The following is a 17,567-nucleotide window of genomic DNA, read 5'->3' on the forward strand; positions in this document are numbered from 1 at the left end:
AATGGAATGTCAACTTTTAAATACATTGAACTGAGTTGATACTGCACTCTAGCATACCATAGAAGAAACAGTCCTGCCATGGAGGCTGGCTGATAGAGAACAGGCAAAGGAAGCAGTCAGACTGTCATTTTCTTGAGGTACGAGAGATCATAGATTAATGTCAAGCCAACTTAAAAAGCACAAACCAGAACATTGATGAGTTAGCTTGACCCTCTATCCTCCAAAATAGTTTGGTTTTATTATTCCCCAGGACAAAAATCACATAGGAAAAAAGTCTTTCCCAAAGAAAATCTTTCATATATAAACAAAAAGTTTCCAAATAATCAATTAAACATCAATCAACAGATATCTTATTGGAAACAGCTTGTTGTTCTGTAATTAGAGGCCTTCCCACAGCTGCCATCCAGCTAAAATGCATTAGAAAGCAAGCGTAGGAAGAACATTGACTATTCTTTCATTGGGCTGAACAATGTTAATTCGGCTGTATACTTGCATCTGCAAATTCCCCTCCTCCACATAGCTTGTGTTTTCATGATTTGGGCTGTCACCCGGGGTGTTATTCATGCACTTACACACACAGAAGCTTGAAAACAATAGCATTTCCTGGAGTGTTGACTAAAAAAAAAATATTTTGCTTATATTCTCATAACACTGAAAGATATCTATGACTACTTTTGCAGTGGCTAAATGCAGACTAAAACTTTCTGTGAAGTGCCATCATTCTGAATACTATTTTAAGGTCACTATATTTTTTGGGAGTACTAAAATGAATGCTGTCACCTTTCAAGTCACCTTTGTTCCAGCAAGGTCAGCCATTACTGATAGAAGCTGCTTGAAGTTTAATTGATTTGTGCTTTTTGATATGCACAGGCCCTGGTCCTGGACATAACAGCCTTGCCCTTGCTGCTGCTGCAAAACAGCTGCTCTCCAGACAATCCTCCATCGCAAAGGTTCCTAGGGCCCCACCTGTAGCCTACTGGTCCCTTCGGTTCAGAAGCATCTAGATTTAATAGAATCTAGATTACTTCCTCTGAAACCTTGATTCAATCTAACATGTGAGGGTATTAACTCCATGCAAATACCCAATAATGCTGTAATAAAATAAAATTTAAAATTTAAAAAAAGCACAAAAATAAAATCCTCTGGAAACATAACACACTGAGTTCTCAGCTACCAGCTCAGAGTCTACTGAGGGCAAACACACAGCTCAGAGAGCACCTTAGTGGCTAAGGTCATTAACAACTATTTTTTCCTGAGGTTAATGAACAGAAGCAAACATCTTCTGTAGAGTTAATGCTCCCAGGAAATGCCCTGAGTCATGATCATTACCATGATCTACATGCAGTACAAATGCTTTGCATTCAATTTATAGCATTTTCTACCTCAGCATCTCAGAATAGCTTACAAATATAACAGCATTCTTATTTCTACACCTTAAGAAGATGAAAATTTTAAACAGAATGGGAAATGAAGTAACACAGCTAGATCACAAAGTATTGTAATACGGTTAGGAGCAAAACCTGTATTTTCTTAGTTATATCTAACCTTGAGAGGTTTTTTAGAAAGTCTATTGTGCCACGTTCTCATTTCTCCAATTAGCTTTGTATGTGCACTAACACTATGCAGAAGACGAGTTCAATTTCACAAAGAATTTTACATTTGATTCACTCTTTTCTTTATCAACTTTTATAACCAATACAAAAATGAAATACAAAAATGAAGCCATTACAAACTGACAGACAAAACCATTTAATTGCCATAGGTTCAACTATTTTTCTTGGTATTCTTCCAAAACAAGATTCCAGCTAAACTGACCAAATCTCATGAGATTTTTATACCAGCATAACTCAATATGGTTCCACCTATGTTTCCCTGACCAATGTGAATGGCAGTATGAAGCCTGTAAGCAGATAAAGTGCAAAGGGATGAATATGGGGAAAAAAAAGATACTTTAAGAGTAAATATACCCTGATAGACACTAGCACTTCATACTTGAAAGACAGATACTAGAGTCAGTGTAGATTTTTTTTTTTTTTAACATCAGCTCAGTGCTCACCAGTCATCCAAAAGGCAAGTAGGAATTTAGGAATGTTTATGAGTAAATGATGCTGTAATCACAGTAGCATAAACACACGAGGAAGACAAGGCATAGGGGTAGAGGCAACATTTGTCTGTCTAAGTTTGAGAAGTAGGCAAAGATTCAGGTAATTAGTTTTCTCTTCAGACTCGAAGCACAGATTTCTGAGTTAAATAGAAGTTAAGATCAGCACTTCTGAGTGCCGACACATTTATCAGTTATACCTGAAAAAAAGATAAATGCTACATGCAGAATTAGAAGAAAATATTTGTAAGAAGAGAGAAGATGGCATGGTTATTCCTATAGAAAATGTAGGTAATTTATTTTAAAAATTAAAAAATAAGTAAAGTTAAAGCTATCATATAAATGCACAACATACCTCTTAAATACTACATTCAATTCTTGTCATTGCCTCAAAAACACATAGGAAACACACAACAGTGAAGGGAAAGCAAGATCATGTGAGGTGTGAAATAACTGGCCAACAAAAATAGAATAGGACTCAATCTTACAAGAGTACTGAAGGGGGCATAACAGAGACTATAAAAAAATGAATGATGTAAAGGAAATGCATGAGGAGTTACTGTTAATTTTTTCCTCACAACATGAGAACTTAAGGAAAACAAAGGAAGATCTCTTTCAAACAAAGCAAGACAAGCTGTTGCCAAACTCATTGCCACAAGAATTTGTGGAGGCCAAAAATAAAACCCAGTTCAAACAAGAGAATGGACAAAATTTGTCCATTTGTTTCCATGGACAAATTCATGGAGAATATGTCCAAAGGTGGCTATTAAACATAGTCTTTCAAGTTTTCAAGCTGCTGCAGCTGCGAGAATATAAAACCTCAGGGGAAGAAAGTTGTATTATAGCCCAATTAATATATTTCTACCCAAGTATCTGCCACTGGCCAATGTTACAAAGAGGAACTCTCCACTTAACAAACCCAAAACCATAAAAACACCAAAACCCCCCAAAAAAATAGGTATTTTGTCAATGTGAATATATTACCTAGTAGTTAAAGCAAACGATTGGAAATTAGGAAGGTTGGATTGTATTTTCAACTTTTCCCCAATTTTGCTAGATGATCTTAAACAGACTAAATATTAAATTCCTGTTTACCCCATTATAAAAAAGTAATATGTACCTTCTGACAGTTGTTTGCAAATAGTAATTAATTAATTATATGTTTACAATAATTTACCAGAATGTAATTTATTACATTAATATAGTGCTATTAGAGTCTCACTAACCTGGTAGTTTCACTGTCAACCTCATATATAGTTATGTGAAAGTTATAAGTGAACATAAGCACTTAAAGACTCTGTTTCACAAACTAAAGTATTTTGGGGAGTAAATCTAACAAATTTACAGCTCTGACTGTAAATTTTGCTTATTCAATCTTTCTTGCCATAGACAAGGTGTCAGTATCTTTGCCCCTCTCTCCCTCAAATGAATTGTCAGAAGTTAACATTACCTTCTCAATAAAATCTTCCAATCTACAACCTATTTCTGCCAAACTGGGCAGAATTTCTTCACTGCAGTTCGGACAAGGACTCACAGCATGCAAAGAGTACAGGATGAAACCCACAGATTTTACTTTGCCGACATATAGGAGCTGTTCATGATAGAAGCTCCTGCCAACACCTGCTTTCTTTGAAGACTTCCACTGACTTCAAAATTGAATACATGTTTTCACAGGGCCAAAGACAAAAGGCTGTATTCTATTATTAGCTCAATTTTCTGAATGTAGAATTCCTGTGAAAATCTCATAATTGGAGTTATTATTACAGATATTTTAGACAAAGAGTAGTCTTTATGACAAACAAATTGAAAAGTACATATTGTTGCACTGACCGTAAGGAATGGGACAGACAGTGACTGTACTTTGTCATGTTGGCATGACTCAATTTATCTAAAGCCTTCAGCCATTTAAAAGAGACTAGGACAAGTCATTATTTACTTCTAGCATTTTCAGAAACCTGCCAAAAAGACTTAAATGATGTAGTCAATAATCTGATAGCTCTTGTAAAAGCTCCATGAAGATCCATAGGAGGTAAAGTATAGAAAGATATTTCTTTTCTGTTAGGAAGATCAACTAGAACACTTAACTCCTTCAGGTCACAGGAGAAAAAGCATTATTAATGCTTCATTCATGATCTTTCTTTGGGATGCGGTCTTTGAACATCAGTGAAACATACTCAATATTGTCTCACTGTGATCGCTCAGGCACATTAAAAACAGTAGGGCAATTGAGAGACATGACTGTCAGAAGTACCAGGATTCAATTAGTCCTCTGTAGTTCTAATCATGTGATACCTTTGAAGGTCCTGTGTTTTTTTAAAAGCCAGTAGAGGTAAGGAGCTGATATATCACATGAATTGCCATACCATCACTGATATTTTGCCATAAGCATACTACAAGCATAGTAGTACAAGCACAACAGCCTACTGCATCTCTGTCAAAGTCTCCCATTTTTACTTCTTCACCTGTCTGAAAAGACCAAGAGTTTTCTAAAACAGGGAGAAATAACTCTTCTCTAGTACAATCTTTACAGGAAGAAGTTAATTAATCCTCTTATAAGTAATTAAAGCTCTAGGAGGATACCCAATTGTCTGTGTGTGAGAAATCCCACCATCCATGAGGAATCATTTCCAACTGCCTGCTCTCCCTGAGATTTTAAAGGCTGCCAACCCCCACCTAGCAACAGCTCTGAACCACTGACCTTCTGAAAGTCCTGACTGGGTAGGGCTGAGCTAGGCAATGCCCGAAGTAGTTACAGCTGCTCATGGTTCAGCAACTGCAGGTCATCAGGTGCAGATGAGCCCAGTTAATCTGTGAAGTAAACAGGTACAGCCGGCTTAGACAGTGAACAGGATTTTGCCAAGCAAGCACACCATGGTCACGGATTGCTCTGCAAGGATTGGCGATTAGAGTCACTGCCAGTGTTTTGATTGTTTCCAAAACACACTCATAAGTAAAGCTAAAATCCCAGGGAAAAGATTTTCTGTGCTTAGTTTGAGATTACAGCTAAATTTCCCCTTTTCTGCATTGTGGCTAGTGAGCTACACTGGACCACAATAAAATAAGAGGTGACCTTCAAGAAATGAATAACAATAGTAATTTCCATGATACAATCCCAGTAAGAACATTGAAGAAGTACTCAAAGCTATCATGAAAACTCCACTAACACGAGACTGACCAATACTAGTGTAGTTATACACAAAAAGCTTTTTAGGCACCAATTACAATCAACTATTGCAACAGTCTTAGAAAAACCGAGCTTCATTCTGACGTTCACAGAACTACTTGGGTTGTTTTCTACTTTGACCTAGTCTTTTTGATTTTCACAAGAAATCCATCCAATAAAAGACTGAGTAAAATGGTTATATGAGCTTTATCCTTTTCAAATGAAGGATAAAAAGGAAAAGGGAAAAGCCTGACTCAGCTTCTACTTCTGTCTTTCTTGCTTTCATACTGGCAAAACTATCCTTACCACCTCTCCCAGGAGAGATGGAAGAAAAGTGACATACAACAAATCACTGCTTGGAGAAATCATTTTTCATTTGTAGCCCACAGAGCCTACAGCCACACTGAGTGTACTGACACTACCATATTTGCCTGTATTTAAAAAGGTCACATGGAAGGGTAAGATGCCAAACCTTATATTCCAATACCTACAGGGAAAATTATATAGAAATTTAGTATATAAGACTAGTAAGAAATGCTTAAAAAAATGACCCTTAAAGCGTCTCCCCTCTTGCATCATCTCTATCCTAAATGTCCAGATGTGGATGAAGTTTTAGAGGGACATAGCAAATAAAGTGATCCTCCCTCTTCTGGAGCTGGAGTCTCTACTGGTGTTAAATCTAAAAAAAGGGGGGGAGGGGTGAACAGCAGAGTAAACCCTCATTTTATATTCTGCAGAACTGATATTGTTTCTAACAGGATTTTATAGCTACTAAGCAGGCTATATAAAAAACTCAAGGAGTATAAATAAAATTTTTTTTAAGTGTTTTATCTTCCAAAGTCATTACTTCATTAGTTTTACAAAGACATTAGTTGGCTTTGTTTTTAAAAGAGAATTCTTTCACTACTTGGGTTTAAGCACTTCACCTGATTCTCATCTAACTCATATCAGTTTATATCATTAAAACATTATTAACTTCAAAAGTCTGGCTTGTGCTCTGCACAAGGAGAAAAATGTAATCTCTTACATCTTTGGATGAGCATCAAAAGACTTTATTTGGTCAGGAGAATTGCCAAAAAAAAAGAGTTGCTGTTAATCGATCATCTTAAGTTTGTAAGAATAGTTAGTTATAGATCTTGTCACTGAGTTTGTTTTCATGGATCTCCAAAAATAAGCAAGGTGTATCACAGGATTAGATCAAATGTAATCTTTCTCTCAAAATTACATAAATCTAGATTTAACACTGAATTACATAACTGGCAACAAGCAGCAAACATCTAGATCTAGCTTGAACAAGTCTGGAATAATTTTCAATGACAATTAAAGATTACATTTTTCTATCAGGAGTATGACACTGTAGTGACTCAAATCTAGTGGTTAAGGCACTCAGCTAGGACGGAATAAGAAGTTTTTTCTCAGGTTAATTTTATATTCAACATTCAACAGTAATTAGATAAGCCATACCTGGACTATCCATTCTCTGTTAGATTCCCCAACCACTACAGGACATTTAAGCTCTTTTTTGTTTCCTCTCCTTCCAGACTCATGTGTTTTTCATTCTTTGCTGTGCTATGACTTCGCTTCAAAAGGAAGGACAGCCTATAGCTGGAGATGTGGGTGTCAGTCCCCTCAAACCTAGGCAAAATTAGGCTCTTTATGGGGTCTGATCCAAAAACCTGTCTGGGAAAATGCAGGAAGTGTTTTTCCTATCCCATAGGCTTATGTTTCAACCACAAAATTAACTGCTGACTTCAAATTTCTGAAACACTCAACTTCTATCATGCAGCTGATCTTCTTGCTTATCGATATCAGCTTAACTTTCTTTCCTAAGAGAAGAATAAGCTTTGGATATGCTTTTAGCATTTGTTTAATCCTTAAGTAGTTATTCTGCAGCATTGCAACCTTCTAACTCTTGTTCTAAGGTCAAGAATTTAAACTCTCTACTTCTACAATGAACATCAGCTCATACAGGTGGTTACAGGCAGGTCAGGAAGACCTTTTATGTGCATAGCTGATCATCAGTGGGAGTGAGGATACTTGTTATCTGGCACTAATTGATTTTCTAATCTGCAATTTAGAAAGCAAGTTAAATCTTAAATTATGTCCAACATCATTTCAAGTTGTTTTATACTCAGAAGCTTAAACTGACATTAGGCAGGCTAGTGCCACCATTACACAGTAAGTAATAATCTAAGCAATGCATGTTTAGGTGATTTAATCAAACAGTATCAATTAGGACATGTAATTGATGCAATTCATATTATTTTATCTGAAGTGATGCTATATAGGAATGAACACAATTTTTCTTTGCTTTCTCTGCTGCTGAGAATCTCGTAGTCATGTAGTCCAAGGCAAGTGCAATTTTGCTTATTGGACTATTTATATAAAGTAATAGCTATTCTGTCACTATCTCATTTTTTTAAGTTTACAGAGTTTAACAATCCTTTCCCAGTACCCATTTCATGTGCAGATATAAAGCTCTCTTCCTGGAACATTATTGCCAGCTTTTAATAGCCACATTTAATCTTTGTTTAACAAGTAGTATTCCAGAAAAATTTACAAGTAGTTGTCAGAAAACATTGCGGGATCTTGCTACAGTATTAGAGTTTTATATTGATTAAACACATGGTCAGTAAAAGGTATAATAAAACAGCTGTCATGATAAAATGGAGCTCACGAGGTAAGCTACATCCTTTTGTAATTTTTATTTTAAGAGCAGCTGATTTCACTTTCATTTATTTGTTCTACTCTCTACATGAGCTTAGTACAACATTTTAACTTAAGAATGTGGCATAGTGTTGTAACAACTCTTATGCTGCAGGACACTCAGAGGCTTTGTGCTTAGCAAAAATTACAACATTTGAAACAAGTATTGGTCCTGTTCATGAAGTCTGTTATAAACATCACTGGAATAAATATTAAACCACAACATAGTAGTTTAGATTATGCTAAACTTTGTAAATGGTCTGATCAGGAAAATTGACTATTTATGTCACTCAAACAACATCACAATTTGTTTTCTTTCTAGTCATTGTAGCTAATGATAGAAATTAAAGCTGTACACTCCTCAAAGGGGGTTATTAGCCTATGAAAAGAATGAAGTAAACCAAGCAGCATAAATAGTTAACATACACATCCATTCCATCTAGTTAAAAAGATGAAAATAAACTATTTGTAATTTAAGGACACAAGTGATGTATGCTATGCACATTAAGCAGCTAAGCTATTCAATTAAATGTGCCATTAATAAATAATTTAAATTATTTTGCCTGTGTTAGATAAAAAAACTTGCATTATAGGAATTAAAAACCTTCATATAAGCAAAAGAAAAAATAATTTTAATCCCAGACTATACAAGAAAGTAATGTGTTTTAGTGGCAAAGGCAATGGTATGAGATGTTCCTCTCTAGCCACGTGATCTTTAGCATGGGAGTTGCCAGAGGCCACGTCCAGATAAAATCAAATGCAAATCAGATGGCATGCCAGGCCACTATCCACCAAAGAATTTAAAATCTGTATCTTTTCATTCCAATGAGTATTTGTGGCTGCTTTTTCATGTAAACTAAGACTGCATGTCAGTAAATGGTTGGGGCAGACTTGATGTATGTTTTTCTTCCCCTTCATCTGCTCCTAATAGAGCTGCCCCCCCTTCAAACATTAGCCACTCAGAAAAGAGCATTGCCTTATTACACCTTTTGTTTCTTCATTAACTCCATCCAAGTGATCCCTTGAGTGCTATAAAAGCTTATCATCTATTTCCTGATTGAATCAAAGTGAAACCAGACAGCATACTGCATACAAAAACTCAGTCAGGTCTTTGATCCTTCCAAAACAAAGCAAATTTGAGCACTCCAGGATTTAGCTGTGTGTTAAGACTAAAAGTACAAATTTGATTATCCACTCCATGGTTGATGGGAGCAAGCAGTTGCAAATCAATGCTATTAGAAAAGGCTACAACAAAATTTAATATTCCCTCCCAAGACTTTCCCCTCTTGTATTCAATATCTACAAGAATCCTCATATGTTTTGTTCTAAAACATTTGTTTAAAGAGAAAAAGCCTAAAATGTCAAAAATCCTCCATCCTGATTAGAAAAGTAGTTTAAATCTCATGATTTCACATATCTGTGAAGATCTACTCTAAAACAAATCTTCTATTCATTTGGTAATCTGAGGGACATCTAACTACTCCACTGAAAGAACCAGTTTCAAAGGAATTGCAACATACATAAGAAAATACACACAAATCAGTTTTAATAAATCAAACACACTAGCAACTGCTTATAATCAACCATGCTTAGGAACTGTGGTTATTTCAGGATCACACACAAAAATGGCTAGGGATAGAATCTGGTCATAGAAAATACCCTGTTCAACTTCTTTTAAGACAGTGATCTTACAAAGATATAAATGAAAGCAGATTTTGGCCTGTAGCACATACTTGCATGCAGACATAACTTCATACGATAAGCTGTTAGACTAGAGGATGAAAAATCTTTTTGCTTAACTGAACTGGAAACGATACAGTGTGCATAAAGTAGCTATTTATAGATTACATTTCCTTTTCAAGTAGTTTGGTGGCATTTTTAATTTACAGAAGCTATAACATTAACCGTAAATATAAATAAGAGCAATGTTGCTGTCATAACAAGAACTCTTGGCCTATAGCTCACTTATACATTCTCTCATGCCTCTGCAGAGAATTAAGCACTTCTTTTCCAGCTATTTATTTTGATTTCTTAATCTTCAGTATGCTTGGCAGAAAAACTGAGAGAAAAGAACCGAAAGGGCATGGAAGGTTGCAGTTAATCCAAATATGAGGGGGATTGCTTTTGTTATTTATTGTTCACTGCATTAACAAAATTTTGTAAAGCTAGGACAAAAGGAATTATTCCTGCTGCGTACCCTTTGTCTTCTAAATGTTATGGAAGCAAAAATGAAAAATCATTTGATACGTGATAGATGGTAGACATTATCTTTGATTGAAGAACCTATGGATTTATAGGTTTAGATATAGACAGCACTGGTGAATTTATATTAAACCCTGTGTCATGTGAAAAAGTTGGGATTCTGATGAGATTTAGTTCTTCTGATTTCATAGAACTAGTCTTTTTTAAAGTTAAATGGACCATCATCTGCATAAAATATGTCCTACAACAGATATTAGTTCTACTGTCATGTTTCACTTTGCACCTCTGTTCATCATAAATAAATGAGGCATTACATTTCATTTGCAGTATCTGTAACTGGACTAAAAATTAGTCATTTTCTGCACGGTATAGAGAGGAATCTGGTAATAGTCTACCAAAGCGAGTAAGAAATCTTTGGGAGACTTCGTCATCTCCATAACGATCCATTTATTTTTAAGTATTAAGAATTAATATCATAATAGAGATCCTAAGTTTTGGCTAAATACTATGACTTATTACAACTACCATTCCTTTTGCACAACATATACATCAAAGAGAAAACATAAAGATGACTTTTGCAGCCTTTTATTTACGCTTTTCTGAATTATAATTAATTTCTATCTTGAGGCACTCACTGATAGAATAAAATGGCTTTCATGGAAGAATCTTATTTTATATAAGGAAAATGCAATTTGCAAACTTGGTACAGTAGGCTGACATAGCAATAGTTGCAGTAGCCGTATTTAATCTGTGTTCATGTACTGTGGAAAGTAAGTACAAGAAACATCAAAATAAAGTCTTAAAAAGCCCATTGTGAGTTGACGTTCTGCAAATTGGGGATTTAATGTGTATTTCTACCACGTAGACTGGCCATCACTGAAGTACAATCTTTTTAAGAGATCCAGGCAGATAATGCAGAAAGCAGTCAAACAAAAATTAACTGTAACTACAGTCCTTTCCTTTGTCTTTGTGACCTATATGTTATTAGTTAATAATCATTTTAACTGTAGCAGTACGTAGGGCCTTAGCCATAACTAGGACTCCATTGTGCAGATTGTGGCATAAACACAGAACAAATGAATTGTATTTTAAATATCAAACACTTGCAGTAAGTTGCTCCAGGACAGAGTCAAGGCATAAACATATTGCCTGATGCATTTGGTGCAGTTTTGTTTGTTTGTTTGTTTGTTTTTAACAAACCAGCAGAACCTTCGAAGTAATCAGAGATAAGAGATCCGTGTGTGAATACTTGGATGGGCTGGGAGTGCTGCCAGTTCCCATGGATGTCAAACCACGTTCTTTGCCATGCACTACAGGTACAGCTGAACACAGGGCATAGCAGAGGCCCTGTTACACTAAGGAGAAAAGAGTCATAGAACTACTATAGATACAGAATCTTCAACAAATAGGAATGTCTAACTCTACATGAGGACCTTACACAGCTGTTAACTGTCTTTGTAGATGCTGCATTAAATCTGAGATTATTCATCTGTTCTATAAAAGGAGGTATCCATTGGCATTTGGATACCAAAGTCTAGATGTTTTACAATTGCTGGGGCATTACCTTAGGAAAAAAGGAGGGGTAACTATTGAAGTTGCAGAGGTTGGTTCAGTCTTGAACCTGTAACAGCTGCAAAACAGTTCACAGCCAATTTGCAGGCCAAAGGTGGCTAGAAACTTTTCTTTCTTTGCTCTAGTGTCTGGGATAAGTGCTGAAGCTGAGCACTAAATCCAGACTTTACTCTTCAGTCACAGGGTATACATATGCTGGTATGAAATGCTGGCCTGCCTCTGGAAGACAATGACCTTGGGTTGCTACTGCCTGAATCACAAAAAAAGATTTGTTATGAGCAAATTTGGTAACACCAAGCCAAAACCTCTGGTGATAAGAAAAGCTTGGTTGTGCTGTTTTTCAAGCAAGATACATGGGAAGGACAACAATCAAAGCCTATCCTAGCTAGCAAAAAAAATCAGCTTGCAACTGGCAAAAGAATTCTGAAGAATAAAAAGGACCTGTACAGCTCTTCTGAGCTGCACGTAGCTGTCTGCTACCAGGAGGAAGATAATTCATCATGATAAAAACAAACATCCATTTTAAACTTGCTTGGCAATGAGGATGTTCTTATTTGCATAATGATGGTTATTTGAATATGATGAGAATTTGCCTGAGCGAGACTCAAGCTCAAACACATTCAGATGTGATACAGTCTGTACAATTTTCTCAAGGATTGCAATTTAATACTATTTATCTAATGAAAGAAAAATAAATATTGGCTGTAACATCCCATTATGCTTGAGAGCCGGTTTTAAATTACACTTGAATAAAGTAACTGAGTGTGGGATGTTTGCATTTCCTCAGGGAACGGTAACACTTCCCAAAATGGTGAAAAATATCATCCTTTTCCAAGTAGCCTCTATCTCAATAATAGGACTGCAGAGATAATACTAACAAAGTGGGGCCTATTGCACTTTCAACATTGAATATCAGCAATAGCAGCAATGAACCAGATAAAACAATATCAAAGAGTCCTAAAGCCAAGTTTCAAAAAAAACCCCAAAAAACTTAGAGTCTTTAGAGACCGGTAAATAATAATTGACAATGTTAATACTAGAAATGACACAAATTTTAACAAAGAGGGACATTGGTCATTGGAACCATTTAGTAAGGAAAGCTATGGATGGGACATTATTTAGTATGTTCAGAGTGGTTCTATTAGCTCTGATACAGGCATTTCTGGGTTAGAACCAGCTGTTATGCAGATGACCAGAAGAGAGAATTTCCTGTCAGGTTTATGTATATTCATATATAACTGTGAAAAAAGATCTGTCCATATAGAGGGAAATACCACAGTTACGAATATCTTTAAATTTTGTACTTTCATCTGATCCAGACATTGTGACAGCCTCTATTACAGCGGACAATCTCCAATTTTATTTCTGAACACTCCTAAAACCTTGGTGAGGTACGGTTCCAAATCAGAAGTTTGCCATTCAACTCCATATCAAGTACAAGAATTTTTTTCTATTTTATTGTAGGAAAACCTCTACATTTTTTCAGGATATTGGATGCCACCTCTAGAGAGAATTAAAAGAATTTAAAAATTTTCAGAAGCATATCGCAATGGGAAGCACAGACATGGATAAACTGGTGTCGAATGTGTAGTCACTTTGCAATAGACATACCTGCATAAGTCCACCAAATCAAGCCAGCATCTGGCTCTTGGTATTTTCAGATGTCAAAGTGTTTTTAGCAAGGATACCATTTTTTTGATTGCAGTGCCATATATCTGTCTTGCCAAACCTTAAATGGCGTAAGACTGAATTCTGTGCTGCAGATGCTGTGGATAATTAACTAGCAAATCCATCCATGTGAGAGAGATTATTTTATTTGTGGCTTCAAAGGAATAAGAAAAAATTATGCCTAAGCTTAGTTCAAAGCTGATCCTGCTCCTATTAAAGTCTATGGGTTTCTTTGCTGCTGAAGTTAAGCTAAAAGGACTTAATTGTTCTAATTATGTCTTGAACAAGACTGTCAAGAAAGCTTTGTTCTTGTAAAACAATTGAACTACCTGAAAATATAATCTTGAGAAGCTAATAATGCATCTCAAACAGAAAAGGATGCAAACTGGTATTTTTATTGCAATTCTAATAAAGTGTAATTTGTAAAGTTAGACAAATTCATTCAGTGGATTTTTTTTTTACAACGGCTTGCTCTTCTTCTGAACTTCATGAACTTCCACTATAATCTTCCACTGTGAAGCCACCACATCACAGAAGCATCTACAGCTCTTATTAAAATCCCCAAAACTTTAATGGAAAGTTGCCACCCATTTCAACATGCATTGACTGAGGCTGCCATCCTGCCACACGTAAATGTCTCTACAGCAAACCACCTCAAAAGTGGTTTTCACTTCAGATGTGTTGCCAAAAGTTCTGGCTCTTTCCCTTAAAGCTAGGGTTCTCTGTTACTTTTATGATAACCTAGTTCATCAAGATCAGCAAGCAGGTCATTAATAAAGACAATTACAAACCCAGTTCACATTTCAGAGAATTAATTTGCAAAATGTGGTCTTATCGTCTAATATACAGACTAGTTTGGCATTATATAAATCCACTTAGTCAACTCAAGCACATTTAAAAAAAGATGACTAATTTCTTAACATCTAGTGCCTCAATACACTAATCTTTTTGCCTAAACTGAGCCCATTGGCTTTCTCCACCATGGTGTGCAGAGTTCATGGCTTTGTTGGCAATTAAATTTCAAGACAACATTTTGATCAGTTTTTACAGTTCAGTAGTGCCATTATTAGGATTATTATCCTTGCTGTTAACCTCTAGAAGAGTTGAAGGAAACGGAATTTCATTCATGCAACTTGATAAATCATTTCATTAAGAAGAAGGGGAGAAATGAAGAAGAATTCTTCCTCTCATAGTGGTGCCCCAAATAGAATGCCTTGCTCAAAAGAGAAGTCTGAACAAGAGTGTTGGGAACATTTGAAACTACAGTTTTAGTTAATATGACAAAATAGAAGTGACTGTAACTGTAAAGTGAGTTAGCACAGTTTAAATAATAATTTAATAGGACGGCCTTACTTGTCTGGAAAGTAGCTTGTGAATTCATCTGTTTATTTATTTAGTCACACATGAATGGCCAGTCTGCACTTACAGGAACATCAGTTCCCATTCGCACTGTGACCCATTTTAAAGCTGGAAATTTTAATGTTTCCCACAACATTTTTGGTGAAAAGCGTACATGTTACCTGTCTCTTGCTAACTCCTAACATCCCATATTGCAACTCTGCCAGCATACCCTAGACTTACCATGAAAAAAGTTTAGAAAAAGATATTTAATAAGCCTCCAAACTATATGGAATCTACTAAAATCCAAGTGTAAAAAGTACTCAATTTGCCAAGTTTATTTCAGCACCTCAAATATACTTTACCAACTGCTAAACAATTTTCTTACATGCTCATGTAAGACAGAAAAAATAAGTCAGTTTTACTGCCCTTCACTTTGAAAATATCAACTCCAAAATAAATTTCAGAGAGCATTATGAGCACCTGAATACTAGAGAGCTGCCTTGGGAACAATAAGTGGTACAGAGAACTTCAAAGGAAACAGGATATCATTGTTAAATGAAGCACTTATACCACTGTTACTAAATGGTCAAAATCTGAGCAGCAGCACTACTTGGAGCTTCAGCTATTTGTGTATTCAGGAGTTTGCTGGATTCTACAGGCTTCCAGCGCCGAATTTGAAAGTAGTTTGTCTTTGTCTCTACTGGCAGCAGGACTGAATCCTAGCTGATTTAAATCAGTCTAGCTACATAGACTTCAGTGGAACTATACTGATTTACACCAACTAAGCATCTGTCCATGTGTCTCATTAAGGATGCATTTCTCAGCTGCACAGGTAGCCAGCCACATGCTGACTTAAATAGCTATTTCTTCTGCCCATTCAGCATTTTTATTTTCATATATAGAATCATAGAATCATTTAGGTTGGAAAGGACATTTGAGATCATCAAGTCTCTAGGTTAACACCTAGCACTGCCAAGTCCACCACTAAACCATGTCCCTAAGCACCTCATCCAGACGTCTTTTAAATACCCCCAGGGATGGGGACTCAACCACTTCCCTGGGCAGCCTGTTCCAGTGCTCGATAACCCTTTCAGTGAAGTAAAATTTTCGTAATATCCAATCTAAACCTCTCCTGACGCAACCTGAGGCCATTTCCTCTAGTCCTATCGCTTGTTACTTGGGAGAAGAGACAGACCCCCACCTCTCTACAACCTCCTTTCAGGTCGTTGTAGAGAGCGATGAGGTCTCCCCTCAGCCTCCTTTTCTCCAGGCTGAACAACCCCAGGTCCCTCAGCCGCTCCCCATCAGCCTTGTGCTCCAGACCCTTCCCCAGCTCCGTTGCCCTTCTCTGGACACGCTCCAGCCCCTCAAGGTCTCTCTTGGAGTGAGGGGCCCAAAACTGAACACAGCATTTGAGGTGCAGCCTCACCAGTGCTGAGTACAGGGGGACAATCACTTCCCTCGTCCTGCTGGCCACACTATTTCTTAATATACTTAAATATTCCTCCCAACTAAAGTCTAGCTTTGCCTATTCTGTGTTTTGACGTGGTAATTTTTTGTATTTAGGACTCTAATACCAGTACCACAGATTTACATCCCATTTGGCAATCAGGCCCATAACCTAGATACTATCTTTAACTTTGAGTTCAAGTCTTCCAGCCCAGGCTTCCTACTAAGTTTTCTCAGGGTATTAACAAATTGCCACAGGAACAATTGGGCAGAAATAAAGGGAAAAACTACCTTTTACTTACCAGAGGATAAGGGGGCAACACACATATATTTGTCCTTTTTTTTTTAAGAGTATATAGTTAATGGAAGTCATGCTTTATGCGTAGCATGCATAGATAATATAATAAAACAAAGAATTTAAATATCTGGCAATGTTATCTGCCAGTATCAATCACAGTCATCATGATTTTAAACTTTTCATAGCAATGCAATCATTGAACATCCAGATTTACTGTTCCACCAGAAACCAGATGAAATAGGGATAGATAAGAAATGAATCTAAATGGCATTTATGTCCTTACAGAGGTTCACAGATAAACAAAACAAGGCTATGTTCATGCTGTGTAGGGAGAAGTTAATCTGCATTCTCCCTTCCTCTGTAGCCATTGTTCAGTGTATGATAGTTGCACAGAAACAGGAAAGAAGATAAAGCTCCTGATGGAGACTTAGAAGATAAAGATCTAATTCCTGATTTTGCACAAGACATTTAAACTTTCATGTTTAACTTTCCCATCAGTGAAGTGTGGGACAGTGCATCCATATCTCATAATCACATTATGAAGATAAAATTAATAAGCAGTAGTGTATACAGGTGGCTGACTTGGCTTGGCTGTATTTTTCTATGGATTTCTTGGGTGCAAGACAAAAAACACGGAGTGTCGGGTTTGGTACGCCTCATGCTGTACCCATATCTCATGTGCAATTGACTCTTGAATGCAGAATTTAATGTGTTCAAGGTCATCTGCACAAGTGCAATAGTCCCAGTTGAAGCTATCATGCATCCAAAAATAGAAATAATTTTTCTGTATATTTTGTATAAATGCTTTTTTACAAACTTAGCAGTCATATTTATGTTAATTTCTAGTGTTTGCCTATGCTCTAATACAGCTATCAAAATTACCTTACATATACTAATATTTTTCATATGACATACAAGTTAAAACATTTCAAATCAGGCTAAAGGTCAATTTTAGTGACATAAATACCTCCAGCATCCTAGCAATTTACCTTCTACCATTTCTCATCTGTCTTTTACAATCAGGTCTCTCCAGCCTTCTAAGCAACATACTCCCCTGACATCTGAAT

Source organism: Ciconia boyciana, chromosome 15 (genome assembly GCF_034638445.1).
Source record: "Ciconia boyciana chromosome 15, ASM3463844v1, whole genome shotgun sequence".
Taxonomy (NCBI): Eukaryota; Metazoa; Chordata; class Aves; order Ciconiiformes; family Ciconiidae; genus Ciconia; species Ciconia boyciana.